The following is a 15,608-nucleotide window of genomic DNA, read 5'->3' as shown; positions in this document are numbered from 1 at the left end:
AAATACCCTTCGACCCAAGACACGACCCAAACCCCGCCGCTGCCGGGCCCCCCTCCGAGCAGCCCGCTCCCCGGGAGCGAGGGGCGGGGGCGTTCCGGCGGGGGGGAAGCGAGGTCCCTGGGAGCCGAGCAGGGGAGAGCCGAGAGGGGAACCTGCCGAGCCCATCCCGCGCCCGGAGGGGCTGAGGGGGGCGTTCCCCGTCCTCGGGGGATGGGGCGCCCCCGTGCTCCGGGCCGAGAAGGGGGGGTCCTCGGCCAGAGAGGGGAGGAATCGCCGGGCGAGCGGGGGTGGAAGTTCGGCGGGGGAAGGGAGTCCCCGCTCCCCCGGGGGGGGGCCTCCTCCGTGACTGAGTGAGGGGGGCGTCGATCCGCCGGGTGAGGGGTCCCCGCTCTGCCTCCCCCGGGACGGCAGCAGAGTTGCGGCTGCGGAGCCGCTCGCTGCCCCTTCCCCCCCCCCTACCTTTAAACTCGGAGCCAAGTCGGGATCTGCCGCGAGCCCGGCCCGGCCCCCAGCCCCGCTCGCGCCAGGCGCCTCAGAGACAGCGGCGGGCAGAGGCAGCGGCCGCTCGGCTCCGCTCCGCTCCGCTCCACCCCCCTTCCAGCCCGGACTCGCACCGACTCACCAGCGATCAGCCAAATAACAAGCTGTTGAGCAGTAGCTGCCTTGCTCGAACTCCCATTGGCCCTTCGTGACGCCCAGGGGCTCTGCCCCGCCCGGATTGGGCGCCGCGCACAGCCCCCTCCCATTGGTCACAGGGTAACGGCGAGAGCCGATTGGTCAAAAGCCGACGCAGGTAAAGCCACGGAGACTTTTGATTGGTGAATCCGGGGGACTCGACTCAATTGGAAATTTCCGAAGTGAAGTAATCGTTTGCCTCACGCTGATTGGTACAAACTGGATCCGGATGTAGCTCTGCCTTGCACGATTGGCCAGCGTGAGGGCCAGGAAGAGAGGCGGGGCGATGTGATTGGTGCGGACTGCTTCATAGGAATGCAACGGGGGCGAGGCGGAGCTAGAAGCCTGCAGTAGCGACGGTTGCATAGTTGCGTACAGCGCATGCGCCGCGGTGGGCCTCTCGGGCGCCATTTTGTACGATGTTCTTTCCCATTTTAGGCGGGGAGGACGGGAGCGGGAGTGGTCTCTGCGCTCTCTGGGGGGGAGGCCTGCCCTCGTCCCAAGGGCGAGGGGGCGGCCGGGGCTCCGTGGGACTTCCGGCTGCAGACCGTCTTCTCTCCCTTCGGCCGGCGAAGTGGCTGGACTAGTAGCGAGGGGGGAGCCTCTTCCCTTCCTCAGCGCGGTGATGGCGCAGCAGCTGGGGGAGGGGGAAGCTCGGCGAGGCCGACCCCGGAAGTGAAGGGACCTCTGAGGAGCCGCTGGCGGCGGCAGCGGAGGAGGAGCTCGGTGAGAGGGGAGGTGGCAGCCGCCCGCGGTGCTGGCTGGGCCCAGGAGGCGGCGGAGTAAGCCGGTCGGCGCTGCCCCGTGGGGCTTGGGGTTCGCCGCCCCGGCGGGGAGCGAGGCCTGTCGGAGCGTGCGGGCAGCCCCAGGCGAGGCTCCGGCCGCGCTTCCAGGAGCGCGTGGACGCTGAAAGCTGCAGCTCGTCACCTCGACGTGGGGCGGGAGCGCCCCAGCGGCAGCCGGCGCGCGGCTCCGAGAGGGTGGGTAGAGCTCGGAGGAGCTGCCTGTCCCGCGGGCATAGTGGTGGTTTGGGAGCTCGCCAGCTGCTGGTTTCAGACGCAGCCGCGTTATTGCACGTGCTGTCGGCCAGTTTCCTACGTGTTGCCCTTGGCACCAGGGCGGTTGCGTGTGCGCTGTCTCAGTCATACTTATGGTAGGGAGGGGAAGCGTGTTTTGCCTCCGAGGCCGTTTTTCTTGGGGCTGAGAGCTTTTGAGCAGTCCAAAGGCAGCTCAGTTTCCTCTACACTAAATAGCAAGCGGTGCGGCTTTTCATGTTTACCTCATTGACTGTTGTTAAAGGGTAGGGACAGGGAAGCTACCCTAATTTGGTGTTGCTGCCAGGAGTATTGGGGTGGGGGTTGTTCCTGGGATAAGGAACTGAACTGACATCTTAGGCTGCCTTTACACTGGTACTTTCATTGTTAAAGCTCTTGTTGCTTAGAAGTGTGAAACTTCACTCTGAACAAAGTTTTAATGATGGAAAAACGTCTTCATGTGGGCACCATTTCATTGGTGGTGGCAGCATTTTCTGCTACAAAACTACCACCCGTTGTTGGAAGTGGTTTTATTGTCAGTAGGAGAGGGCTCTCAAATGATAAAAAGCAGCTGTACAGCGCAGCTTACCATGGTTCTGCTGCAGTGGCACAGCCATGTTATCCTGAGAAGCACAGAGCAGACAGCTTAGTTGTACTAATACTCTTTAGATGGCAATGAAATGAAAGGTTGTATTTTCTGCACCCTTAAGTCAAGTTTGGAGTGAATGTTGTCATAAACTGGTTATTTGGAACACTTTCATTTCCTTGGAAACACCAGAATTATTTTGACTCGTTTTATTAGGGGTCACTAACACTTATTGTGTACCAGGAAACTAGATCCATATAACTCTGTTGCTCAGGGGTGTGAAAATCCATATCCTTGGAGCAGTGTAGTTACACCAACTTGACCCATTGTATAGACATGGGAGAATTCTCTTGTCAGCCTAGCTACTGCATCTTGAAGTGGATTACCTATGCTGAAGGGAGAACCTTTTGCTTTGACAGTAGTCATCCACACACCTCATTTTGAACTGAAAGTACACAATCAGCAGCCAAAACAAAAAAACACCATACAGTACTATGCTCTGTATTAAACATAAACTACTAAAGGGAATGTGTAATAAAAAAATACAAAGAGAACTCTTCATTTAAATTAAGGTAGTTAAAAGTAGCATTCCATCTGCATATTACACTTTCAAAGCTGTATTAATCAGTTGTAAACTTTTGAAAACACAAACATTTTATTCAGAGTTAGCAACAACATACATTCCTGAGGCATTTGTAACATTCTAGTGTAGTTCTGTAACTTGTTTTTGGCTGCTGTCCATGTAGTCAATGAACTTGCAAAATGCTGTGTGCATGTGTATACCTGTTAAGCTACCTGAATCAATTCATATTTAATTCCAACAAAGTAGATTTTTTTAAAAATAAACTTACTTTACTTTTAAATGTGTAAAGCATTTTATGGCTTCATATATTAACTTTAATAGATAAAGCACTAAACTGAAAGTCAAGCTATAATGTGAAGTGCTGTCATCACTAAACCTGCTTGAGAGCTAAATGTAATTTTATTAAATGTTTTGCATAATAAACTTGACTTGAGAACACTCCTTCAACCTTCTGTCTAGTGCTTTAGACTCCCATCTTGCAGTGGGCTCTGGTTGCAGGAGTTCACCATGCAGAGTTTATAGAAAGATCAGAGCTCCAGAGATGACCATTATATGCTGAATGCTGCCAGAGGGGCTTGATACCTAATAACCAGCTTTCAAGTCTGTTCTAAAGATTTTGGTTTGTATTGGATCTGAAGCATTAGCAAGACCTGACAAAGGAAAAGTTTCCTAGTTAGGCAGTGTTGCATAGTTTGGATATGCTTTAGGTACTTCAGTAGGGGATAAAAGCTGGTTTTCCCTAGCATCATCGCTGTCATGGAGGGGAACAGGAGGCAATGAGGCTCTGCCCTTTCAATGTAGGAAGAGCCACCTGGCACAGCAGTGTTAACTCCTGGGGGTGGTGCCAGCTGGGATGCCAGGCTCCTCCTACACTTAAACTGCAGAACTGCAGTGGGAGTAGTGAGCACCCTCCCCGTTATCTACTAACAGTTCTGCAGGCTGAATGTCATTGTTTTAAAATCTCTGACCATTTGGGATAAGGGACTTTGGTTTTTGTCACTTTTCACTTACCTCAGGACAATTTGTTCCCCTCACCACTTTCTAAAAATGAGGCAAAGAACTGAGAAATCAAATTAGGACAAATTTCTGAAGCTTTCCTTTAGTTACTACTTGGAGCTTTGCTGTCTTGGACAATTACACAATATGCTTTCTTTTTTATTGAACTGATTATGGACTCTATAGCTATATTAGCAGAGACTTCTATAAGCAATGCCACTGTTTAAATTATTTTTTTAGATTTCCACTTTTGTGTTCAGGCCTAACCCCCCCCCCCTCCCCTCCCCCCCCACACACACACACATTTTAGGCCATCCTACTTAAAAGACTTTCTGGTGGGTTCTACAATTTGTTTCTGTATGTTTTTATTTTAAAGCAAAAAACCCACTTTGCTATATAACTGCAGATCTTTCAAATCTTTGCCACCTCTGAATGCATGGAGGTATGTTGCATGAATTGAGGAAAACAGTCTACTACATAATTCTGTATGCAAGCTATGTAAACTAGTGATGAGGGCCAATATTGGTGCTTGTAAGATGTGTTCTAAAAGCTTGAGCTTTTAAAAATTATAATGTCTTTGCATCTAATCTTGATTCTTACTACAAATTGTTTAATCTGGTAGAAATGAACTTGTGCCTCATGAAGAAAATTTTTTGATTCAATTAAAATATGTACCACACATACCATGAATTTCAGAAGTCTTCTGTTGCTTGATTTGGATGTAAACATACTCACTTGTGTATTGTAACAGCTGGTGCTGAGCAACTGCATTTCCTGTTACCCGGGGTTGGATTTGTTAGTGTTCAAAATATCTAAAACAGAGGCCACACCTACTTGGTGGCTTAAATTCTGGCATCCACCTTTGAGGGACATGGTTTGTCTTTATTTTCTAGTTTTTCTTAGATAAGAAGCAAACCAATACTATAAAACTGCTTCACACAATTTCAGAGCTAAAATTATTTCACTGGGATGGCAGAAGAGAAATCTTGTTAGTCTTTTACCTTAATGTTGCAATAGAGGAGTTAGCGTCTCCTATCTTGAGTTTTTACAAGTGATTTATCTCTACCAATCGGAAGTAAAGTGCTTCCATAGTTTTTCTTGTACCTGACAATTAGTTGAGTTTTTTTCAGTTCTTAAGTTTTTTGACAGATGTCTTCATCTTGTCTGTGCTGCAGCAAGAATGCAAGAGGAGGTGAAGTTGCATAGGTAACTTAATCTGAGATTGAATAAATGTGCACAAACACTGATGTGTGTGTTTGATGTGGATTTTTCAATAAATTCTTTGTGATCATGTGGCACAAATTAGATTTGGGGGAGGTATAAGAACATACATAGCTGAAATATTGAAGATGAGTATATTGATTTGAGTTCATATTTCAGCATAGATCTCATGTCAAAGCTCATCAACTTTTATAGATCAAAATTGATCGTATTGATCAAAGTGACAGATTCAGACCAGTTACCAGACTCTTGAGCATGCTGGCTCAAACTTACGTTAGCTGTAGATGCTCAGCATTTTTATAAATGTCCTAAATATGCCTCTGACTCAGCTTAGATAATTCTTGGGATGTAATGGGAGTTTGTGGAAGAGAAATGGCCAGAATATCAGACCTGAGTTGAGACCCTTTGTTATATACAATCACATTAAACTTTTGGATCTGTGAATCCTTTGGAGCAACTGTTAGGAATTTTCCGAGTTGGTCTAGAATTTACTCAGCAGCTATGTTAAATTAGTTATTTTCCTGAACACTGTAAAAACTAACTACTACTTTCTTGAGTAGTGCAGGTCTATGGTCTAGATTTAAGGTCTAGATTCTACCTGCTTTCTGGCTTCACTTTGTCTATTTGGTACTTGTACCTCCAAGGCAAGAACTGATGCTCTTTGGTGTCTCACTTTCTTAGGTGTTGTGTCTATTGTAATCACTAAACATTACCATAATACAATTTAATGAATTGTGAATAACTGATGCTTAGTACTTTTAAAAAGGATTATCTCTTTCAGACTTACGATTTAACTCCATTCAGTAGATAGCAGATTGTTTATTTACCACTGAGATGGAGCTAAAATTAAAAATAAATACTTCATAGCAAAATATCTCATCTATTAGGAAAACCGTAAATATGCAGAGATAAATCTTTGTGGTACACGCTGTATCTAGAGCAGGGGTTCCCAACCGTTTTTGGTCCCTGTACCTCCTTGGCTTTTAGTAAACCTTCCCGTACCTCCTATTCAATATGAAAAGGAATACATTCTAGACTCTAGAGTCCACAACTTTTTTCAGTAACACTACTACTTTTGGAATATTTCAATTAGGATAATCTAGTTATTTGCCAAATATTCCCCGTATCCCCTTGACAAGCTTCTTGTACCCCCTGGGGGTACACATACCCCAGGTTGGGAACCCCTGATCTAGAGAGATCACTGTAGCTTTCTAAAATGTGAGTCTGATGGCCATTACTTATGAATTCACATAAATTCAACCTTGTTTTCAACATTTTGTAGATTTCTCTCCTCCAGATGCTTTCAGAAGTTGGGATGTTAAAGTGTAACCATGTAAACAGTTAACCAATGAACCCAAGCTCCATTGGTTAATGTCAACACATACACAGACTCCCTGTATGCATAGGGAGCTAACTTAAAAAACCAGCTCCTCGGGAGCCGCCTGCTGCCCTGCACTGCTGTCCCTGATACAGAGGTAACAATGCAGGGTAGCAGATAGGAGACCGTATGCATGGATAGCCAGTTTTAAAAGCAGGCTCCCTACACACATCAGCCTGGAGAGCCACCTGCCACTCTGCACTACTCCCTATGTATCAGATGCAGCAATGTGGGAAATAGCAGGTGGGAGTTGTCTTACAAGCTGGCTCCCACTGCTGAAATTTTCAGGGGTTAAACAGTTACATAATTACACACATTTTAACATCCCTATTCAGAAGTACTAAAATCAAGTTTGTAATGTTTTCCTTTAAATCCTTCATTTAGATTACTTACAGGCTTTTTAGCCTATATTTCTGTATGTGTAGAATGATTAACAAAGTCATGAGTTTTATCTAAATGGCTTCATTTTGTTCTCCATTTTTTAGGACTTCCTTACCCAGTGCTGTACCTGTCTCAAGCCAAACAGACTGCAATTTTCACTTACTTGGCTGTCAGTTTTATCTCTAGTGTTTAGTTGGTGGTCACTGCAGATTTCTTTGAAAAAACATTAATGCTCTGTTTTTGCATTAAAATTTATAAGCACTTAAACAGCTGCTTTGAACTAAGAATCCATAGTTGGCTGACAATTCAGCTTCTGAAATTTTTCTCAACTGCACCTGCTGTTGAACTATAGTGCTTGCAAAAGCTGCTCTAATACACCTGTTTTGTTTAAAAGGCTTAACTGGAAATATGAAGAATATGATCTACCAACAAAGCAATCAGTGAAACTAAAAAGGAGCTGCTGCGTGGGTAGCCTTTGGCTGACAAACTGCATAAATTGTACCTGTGATGCTGTAATTTCCAATATTTTGGTACTGTCTGTTAGACACATCCTCTCCTGTCTCTTATTTTACACAGTATTTCAACACTTTTTTCCAGAGCACATAAGACATAGTAGAATGGATATTGAGAAATCTCACTTTGCACAAAAACATGACGTAATTGTTATGCACGGTTTCCATCTGTATATTGAAACTTAGATTATGTATTTAGTGTGTTAAATCATTTAGCACTTCCTCTGTTAGACATATGCTTCTCATGTGCAGCCTTTGAAAGCTAATGCAGTCTGATTTACTGATCTTTATCACTGTCCTAATTCAGGGCATTCAAGGTTTCTGCTTTTCTAAACACCCTATGAACATGATTGCTTGATCTTCTGTGGTGGGTTTTTTTATAGTGGTCTTCAGAGACAAGTAACCCTTTTTTGTTAATGGAACATATCTTTTGATCTAGTGTTGGGTAAGTTTGGTAACTTAGGGTTTTTTAAACATAGGGTGATTTTATTCCTAAACTTGGAGTATTTTATTTGAATTATTAAATATGGTGATGCAATATGTCAATTGTTTGGAATGATTATCTGCTTGTGGTTGCCTCTCAAAGGAGTGGACAAGTCATCCTCAACAAGTACCTAAAACTTTGACACTAAGCTTTTTTTTTAAATGTGAAGTTCTCTTCCTGGATACAGTGTATTGTTAGTCTCTATATCTAATTGCCTTTATTGCCATGAGTCATGGCAATAACGTATACAAAGTGGGGATTTTAAAAAGTACTGATGCTTAAACTTGACTAAAATAGCTTCTCTGTTGAATGAGATTGAGGGACTGTTGACAATCAGTCCCTTTCCTGATACTTCCAAAGTCTGCCCTTGTATAGACTACAGCCTCTCTGTTATGAACAAGTTACGGACCAAACAGTTGGCCGTAACTCCATCTGTTCGTAACTCGGACCCCATTGAGTTACAAATGACCGTGCTGTTCGTAAGTGTGGGTCACATTCGTAACTCGGGACCACCTTTACTACCGCTCCATGGGAGCTTTGGTCATAAGTGCGAACAGTTGTAATTTGACCGTTCACAACTCAGGGAGCAGCTGTACTGATTGGCCTGCTTCTTTCTAGTCACCCATTGTTTAACTAGCCCAGCAATAGATGAGAAAATGACACCTGAATAAATCAGATCAGAATCTTCAAAGCACAAGATTGCAGTGTGAAGATGAAAGGAACAGATTAGTTAATTTACTTTCAGGATTCAGAAACTCAACATGCTGTGTGATGGCCCTTGTGCCCATGTGTATTCACATACTACCTCTGAGGCCACATCTGTACTTACCTGCAGATTGATGCGGCAGAAGTCAATCTCCTGGCATTCTGTTCAGCAGGTGTGGTAAGGACCACCTAAATTGAAGGCTGAGGATGCCTCTGCAGGTACTTCTTCGCACAAGTAAAGGAAGTTGATTGGAGCATTTGTCCACCTCCTGCTGTAGGGATGATGCCAAAGTCCGAATTAAGGTACTTTGACTCCAGCTATAAAATTAACATAACTGGAGTTGTGTGTCTTAATTTGAACTTGTCCCCTAGTGTAGAACTGGCTTGAGAATGTAGGCTCTGAAATCCAAGGTAGAAGACTTCAGATTTGTAGGCTTCCCATTTGTCCTTGATAAAACCAGAAAGTGTAAGTCACTTGTTCTTGTTGCATGTTTGAAAACCTACATACAGCATGGGGACAGGTAGTCCTGTCTGACAGGAATATTTAACTGAAGGGGGGAGAACAATCTGCATACTATATTTGTTAGTCTCCAAGTTATGGCAACCAGGAGGCTTCATCCTGTTTTGTTCCAAATAAGTTTTAGGTTCTACATTTTATTACAGTCATGAACTGCCTTCAAGCTGGTAAATGTAAAATATTGAACTCAATTCAGTGTCTTGTGCTTCCTTTTGCTGGGGAGGGCGGTATATTTTTATGAGAGTCAGTGGGAATCTAAATCATCTCCATTATAGAGTTTGAATATGAAGAGAGAAAAATCACACACAGTCCATTTCTGCAGCCACATTAGTCAAAAAGCCTGAGCCATCAGGCTATTTCCATTTGTGGGGAGGAAATAAAACTGCTGGCTCATAAGAGATCTGCAAGAGACTATTTTGAAATGGGTCCTAAGAGTTTTCTCAGATTCTGCGGTGAAGTCTGAGTTTTAAGACTCATACTCAGGTTTTTGTGTATACTTGTCACATTTGGAGCTTTTTATCAAAGTAAAAATGGATTTAATTTCTGGAGCCATTTTAAGATGGATAAATTGCATTATCTTCCAATTCTCAGTTCACTTGTGTTAACAGTAGTCAGCCCTGTGTAAGGAAGACACTAGGGATGTTAAGAGGTAAGTATTTAACTGACTGAGTAGTTAATAGGCAGCCTGGCTTAGTTCTGGCTCATGCCAGGTGTGTGACCAATTCCCAATGTGGCTCTGCAATTCAAAACACCATGGCTGTGTCTACACTGGCATGAATTTCCAGAACTGCTTAAAACGGAATACTATTCCGTTTTAAGTTTTTCTGGAAAAGGAGCGTCTACATTGGCAGGCTGCTTTTCCGGAAAAGCATCTGTGGCCAATGTAGAAGCACTTTTCCGGAAAAGAGCCCCGATCGTCATTTTCGCGATCCGAGCTTTTTTCCAGAAAAGACTACTGGGCTGTCTACACTGGCCCTTTTCCGGAACAGTGTTCCGGAATAAGGACTTATGCCCGAGCGGGAGCGGCGTAGCTTTTCCGGAATAGTGGCTGATTTTGTACAGTAGAGCGTCGTTGCTTTTCCGGAAATTCAAGGGCCAGTGTAGACAGCTCGCAGCTTATTCCAGAAAATCAGCCGCTTTTCTGGAATAAGTGGGCCAGTGTAGACACAGCTCATAGGAGCCAGGGGGTAAAACTGCCCAGCTCCTACCTTTTTAAATTGTAGAGCCCCAGTGGGGTTTGTTCCTGCACCCAGCATGAGCTGGGATTGAGCTGTGCTGCCTGCTCACTGGCAATAGCCCGTGTGTGCAGTAGGGAATTGGGACCTCCTGTGTAGAGGGGCTGCTTCACAGCAGCCTGCTGTGGTGCCTGTGCATCTCTCCCCCCTCCCCCCCCCCCCCAATAGAGACAGCAGCAAGGGTGAGGAGGGGTGGGCAACACTGTGGAGATGGTGCTGGGGAAACAGGCTTTTAAGCAGGCTCCCCCCAGCGCCGGATAAGCATAGGCTACTCCTTTACATCCCTCCCCAAAACATAACTTCATGTTTTGAATTTCTAACTTCTGTAGTAAGGGAGCATTTGTGTAAGGATAGATATGTATATCCATGGAAGTTACGGTTCAAGTTCTAAAGTGCCTAGGTAATCTAGAGCAGGCAAAGAATTAAACTCTTCCTACTGAAAGTCTCTTTGGTATAAGAACATCAGCCATCTTCAGGGGGTAGGGGGGAGAGCATGTAAACTATAGATGTTGGATCCTAACCCCTTTTTTGGGGTGGGTGGGGGAGAGCAAGTCTACAGGAGAGTTCCCCAATCCCCCTCCCCATGTGTATGCTTGGGGCTGATTCTTCTTTGCCATTCACCTCGTGTAGTTATTTACACCAGTGCAAACCACTAAATTCAGAATTGTACTTCACATTAATTGTAGTATAAGTGACAATACAGCATCCAAAGACAATGTTTTTAGATCTGATTGTTCATGTTGACAAGCAACTTAATGAAAATGCATAGATTCCATGGCCAGAAAGGACCACTATGATCATGTAGTCTGACCTTTGGCCATGGAACTTCCCCAAATTCCTAGAGCACATCTCATTTTGATTTAATTGCTAGTGATGAAGCCACCATGAATCTTTGTAACTTACAATGGCTAACTATTCCCACTGTTTAAAGTATATGCCTTATTTCCAGTCTAAATTTGTCTAGCTTCAGCTTTCAGCCACTGAATGGTTATACCTTTCTCTTTTAGACTGAAGAGCCCATTATTAAAGAATCTATTATGACTTGATTCCCTAAAGGGAACTTTTTAATCTTTTCTTTTTTTAAGCTACACAGATGAGCTTCTTGAGTCTATCACTGTCAGGTTTTTCTAATCCTTGAATCAGTGTCATGGTTCTTCTCTGATCGTCCCCCAATTTATCAACATCCTTCTTGAGTTGTGGGCACTAAGACTGGACACAGTATTCCAGCACTGGTTGTACCAGTGTCAAAAATCGGTGAAACAATCTTACTATTTGTACTCAAGATCAGTTTGCTTCTAAGAGGAAATATTCTGCACTTGATTTAGTTTAGCATGCTGTATTCAGTAAGGGTATGTTTACACAGCAGCATTACAGGAGTCTAAGAAGTCCTCCAGCTCAACAGTGTTGAAATAACTGCTTGTTGTGTAGGCATGGACTATGTTATTTTGAAATAATGCCAGTTACTCCAAAATAACGCTGTTGTGTAGATGTACCCTTAGAGGTAAAGCAAGCCTCCCAGCAAAAGCAGGGAAGATCAGACTTGACACTTGATATTTCTAAGTCTGTTTACGCTCCGGATATGTATTAGTTGTAAGTATTTTAGTTCAGGATTAAAGAATAAGGCTACAAACTCTTTTTTTTTTAAATGTATAGTCATTTTAAGAAATCTTACAATAGCTTTCTGCTTGTTTTCATCCATTAAAGGATAAGGCCTTACTGAGGATGAAAGCCTGGGGAAGCTAGTGAAATAGTATCACAAGAGACAGTAGTAAACATTAAGAGGGAAAGGAACTTTTTAGTTTTGTAAATTGTTTAACAAGCCCATTTTCTTAGCTGGCTGTTAAAATTACATCAGACAATTTCAGCTCAAGTTTGCTTGTAAGTGTGTGTGTGTGTGTGTGTGTGTGTGTTTCAGTTGAAGCTCTCGAGGTCAAAACTCCAAGGCATAGAGCACTTGCATGTTAATGGTATTCTTGGTCTCCATGGTTTAAAGCTTGGATTTTCAGAGGTGCCCAAGGAAGGGTTTTCTGTATCCAAATCCCATTGAAAATCAAACTTCTTCAAAAATCTCAGCAGAAAAGTCCAAATGCCATAGACTTAGGGACAGGGAACCTCCAACACACAGCTTAATTTCATCAGGCCTATGGAAAATTTCTGGGCTACAGGCAAGAAGAGTTATGTCCCAGCAGCCTTTAGGCACACGGTTAATAAGGGAAGCTCCATGTGTTGCCTCCAGCACCAGCTCCCTTTAGGCAGGAATTGTGGACACTGTCCGGACCGCATCCACTAGGAAGAACCACCTCTGCCTAGGGCCTAGGCAGAGTGGCTGCTTCCAGGAGCAGTGTGGAGCCCCCGGACTAGGCAGAGTGGCTGCTTCCAGGAGCAGTGTGGAGCCAGGGCAAGTAGGCAGCATGCATTAGCCGCGCACCATTGCCTGGGAGCTGCCAAGGGTGAGCACTACCTGCCTGGAGCCAGTACTCCCAAATCCCCAGGCCTAGATCACAATGCCCTCCCATACCCTAGCTCCTCTCCAGAACTCCTGCATCCCAAACTGGAGCCCTCACCCCCGTCTGCATCCTGGATCCCTCATTTTGGATTCTCTGTGAATCTCCCCTTTTGGGTTGGAGCTTTGCATGCTGGCTCACTTTGCTATAGGAGGAAGGCACCATGCTTCCACCCCCCCATGGGGTTTTGTGTAGCCCATGATTTTTTCTGTGGGTTACGGGCCTCTGATAGAAAAAAGGTTCTCCACGCTTGCTACAGAGAATGGAAAGCTTTTCCTGCTGACTAAGTGGGACCAAGACACATGTGTTTAATAATTTTGCTATGATTGCAAAGTTCTTCCTATTTTGAACTCGTGTGGAAGGAACAAATGAGACTCATAGTTGCTGCTGCCTGGTAAAGCTGAACAAAATTAACAGGACAGGTTTCACTACAGTTGAGAATCTTGTATCTGTGAAATCTTTTCCTACTAATGCTCAGGCTGAGGAGCAATAAAGGGTCTCTATGGAAGACACCCCCAAAACAAGAAAGGATGAAGTGGAAACATTAACAGCTCAGAGTCCTAAGGGGAGGATCTGCAGAGTGACAAATTCTTACGTGAATGGAGGTGCACTTGTGGGAGAGAAGCTTCCTGTCTTTCGCATTGGTTACAGATGGATAGACACCGCGAATGCTTTAGTAACGTCATGCTGGCACTTCTCAGCGGTTGAGTGGCATTCTTACGAGCTTGTTAGTGGACTCTGCTGATTGGGGGAAGGCTACTGACCTCTCTTATGAGTTTAGCTAGTAGGTGTCTAGTAAATTTTTCAAGTTCTTCTGGTCTCTAATGCTGTTCTGACCTGACTCAAGAAAATATGCTGGCTATAGTTTGCTTCATACTCTTATCAAAACAAGGCTTCTGCATATTGACTCACTTCCATAACATACATGAGTACTGTAATTGGGAATGAGACAATTCCAGTTCCACTAAATACCAGAATAGTGACTCAAATACAGAATAAGAACGCATACTTTAGGAGTGCAGTAAGATTGACAGAAAATGTTTATACAGCCCAATCGGTGTGTGCAAGATTGGCTCTGAGGATGCAGATCTAGCTGCTCTTTATGGTAAAAGTGGGAATCTGTTTTGGTTTTGTCCCGAGCAAGTCAATGGACTTTCACTCTCAGGGTGTGTGGTGTCTGTTTTTGAATCTGTGGCGGGTAGATTTGGGTGAGAAGAAACTGATTTTTAGGGTAGATGGGCTATAATGAAACTGCTAAACCGAAATGGGAAGCTCCAGCCCTCCCCCAAGTCTGTTTTTCACACAAACTGTAGCTATTGTTTTGGTTTTATATACATTGTGGCTGGTCTGTAGAGGCTTAATTTCCCACAGGAAGTATGTATTTTATATAAACAGTAAACACTGGAGGATCTGGTATTTCAACATTGACAGTTTTACATATTTTAAATATTTACCTGTCTGGGAACAGTCTGCATGGTATAAGCTTGACAGTCAAGTCGTCATCATGGGCACAAACCTGAAACTAATGCAAATGGCTTCCTGAAACCTAATCCTTTTGTAGTTTAGATACAGCACTGGATGATACCAGTCTGCCTGTTTCTACCTCCAAGAAGTTGTAAAGGGGAGTACTAACAGGTAAAAGGAACAAGGATCTTTTTAAACTCTTCAAATAACTGTGCCACAGACTGTGGAGAGAGTACCAAGGGACAAGTAAGATGATAGGTTTATGCCATAAAACTGTTGTCAAAATGTTCCAGACTATCCTGCTGATCAAGAGGAAACATATGGGAAGAACTGTCAGTTTTAACAGTAGTTGGCTGTTCTGTCTCAACCATTTAATAGAGAAGGACTTGGCAACATCAAAATGAAAGTGTCAGAATCTTGGCATCTGGACTAAACAGCACTAGCACATTGGGTGCTCTCCTAAGGCCTCTATTTTTAGTCAGAAGTAGCAGTGCATGAAATGTTAAACTGCCTATGAAATCCTGAAGCATTTTGGAATAGCAAAAGCCACTACATGGGCTCCAAGTGGACAGTTAAGCATTTGATGCTGCTCTGTCAGTATTACTATATATATATATATATATATATATATATATATATATATATATATATATATATATAGCTACCTGGTGAACCTAATTATGCTACTTTAGTATTGTGTAGAGATTATCCAAATAAGATGGACCAAACTAGGGATGTGTAACGTTAACCTACTGGGTGATGCTTACTAGTTCTGATTAACTGTTGGGGGCTGAATCAGCCCTGTGGGGTCTGCTGTGGAAGGATTGCTCTGGGCATCTGGAGCAGCCCCCCCCCCCTTAATTGGCTAAACATGAGAAACCTCATTTAACTGGTTAACCAGTGCACAGGATTTTACATCCCTAGTCCAGACAAAGTACTGCCTGCTTGCTCAAGTAGGCTGCTGAGAATTAGGTGAACTTCTCACTCTAGCACAAGTGTCAGATTTAGGATTTGATTATCTTAATTTTTACTATTTACTTTTTATAGTTTGTTTTTCCCTGAAACTTTAAACTAGTAGCCTCTGAGTCCTATCATCATAGGGGATTACGTGCTAGCCCTGCTACAAGCAGAATGCAGTACAAGTTGAACCTCTGGTCCAGGACACTCTGGCCTGGCAACATCTGTGGCCTGAAAAGCAGGGGGTGGGGGAGGGGCACAAATGCTGGCAGGCTAGATAGTGGAGTCCAGGGGAGAGGCTGGTCTCATCCCATCCTCCTCCCTCAACCTTCCCTGTCTGGAAAACTCCCTCTTCCAGGACCAGTCAGACCCATAG

General features: G+C 44.1%; 1 protein-coding gene and 2 long non-coding RNA genes across 5 annotated transcripts in view; 2 read left to right on the top strand and 1 right to left on the bottom strand.

Annotated features, from left to right (window-relative positions):
- Positions 1–772, bottom strand: part of ARID4A (AT-rich interaction domain 4A) — a 76,078-nt gene extending 75,306 nt beyond the window's left edge. For 2 of the 3 annotated variants that reach the window (XM_089778313.1, XM_089778312.1), the window contains exon 1: positions 460–616. The gene's annotated coding sequence lies outside the window, so the exon portion shown is untranslated. The other variant, XM_089778314.1, reaches the window with a different exon arrangement.
- A 299-nt stretch (positions 773–1,071) lies between these two features.
- LOC102459352 (uncharacterized) overlaps positions 1,072–15,608 on the top strand; it is a 27,997-nt gene continuing 13,460 nt past the window's right edge. Inside the window, exon 1 of the long non-coding RNA XR_012903261.2 lies at positions 1,072–1,401. This is a non-coding gene — a long non-coding RNA (uncharacterized LOC102459352). The remainder of the gene's footprint in view (positions 1,402–15,608) is intronic.
- Positions 1,408–10,463, top strand: LOC149524288 (uncharacterized). The gene is made up of 2 exons (XR_016349577.1): positions 1,408–1,655; positions 6,959–10,463. It is a non-coding gene; the product is annotated as an uncharacterized LOC149524288 (long non-coding RNA).

Source organism: Pelodiscus sinensis, chromosome 5 (genome assembly GCF_052426305.1).
Source record: "Pelodiscus sinensis isolate ZL-2025 chromosome 5, ASM5242630v1, whole genome shotgun sequence".
Taxonomy (NCBI): Eukaryota; Metazoa; Chordata; order Testudines; family Trionychidae; genus Pelodiscus; species Pelodiscus sinensis.
Note: the sequence above shows the minus strand (reverse complement) of the source record. Positions and strands in the feature narration are given on the sequence as shown.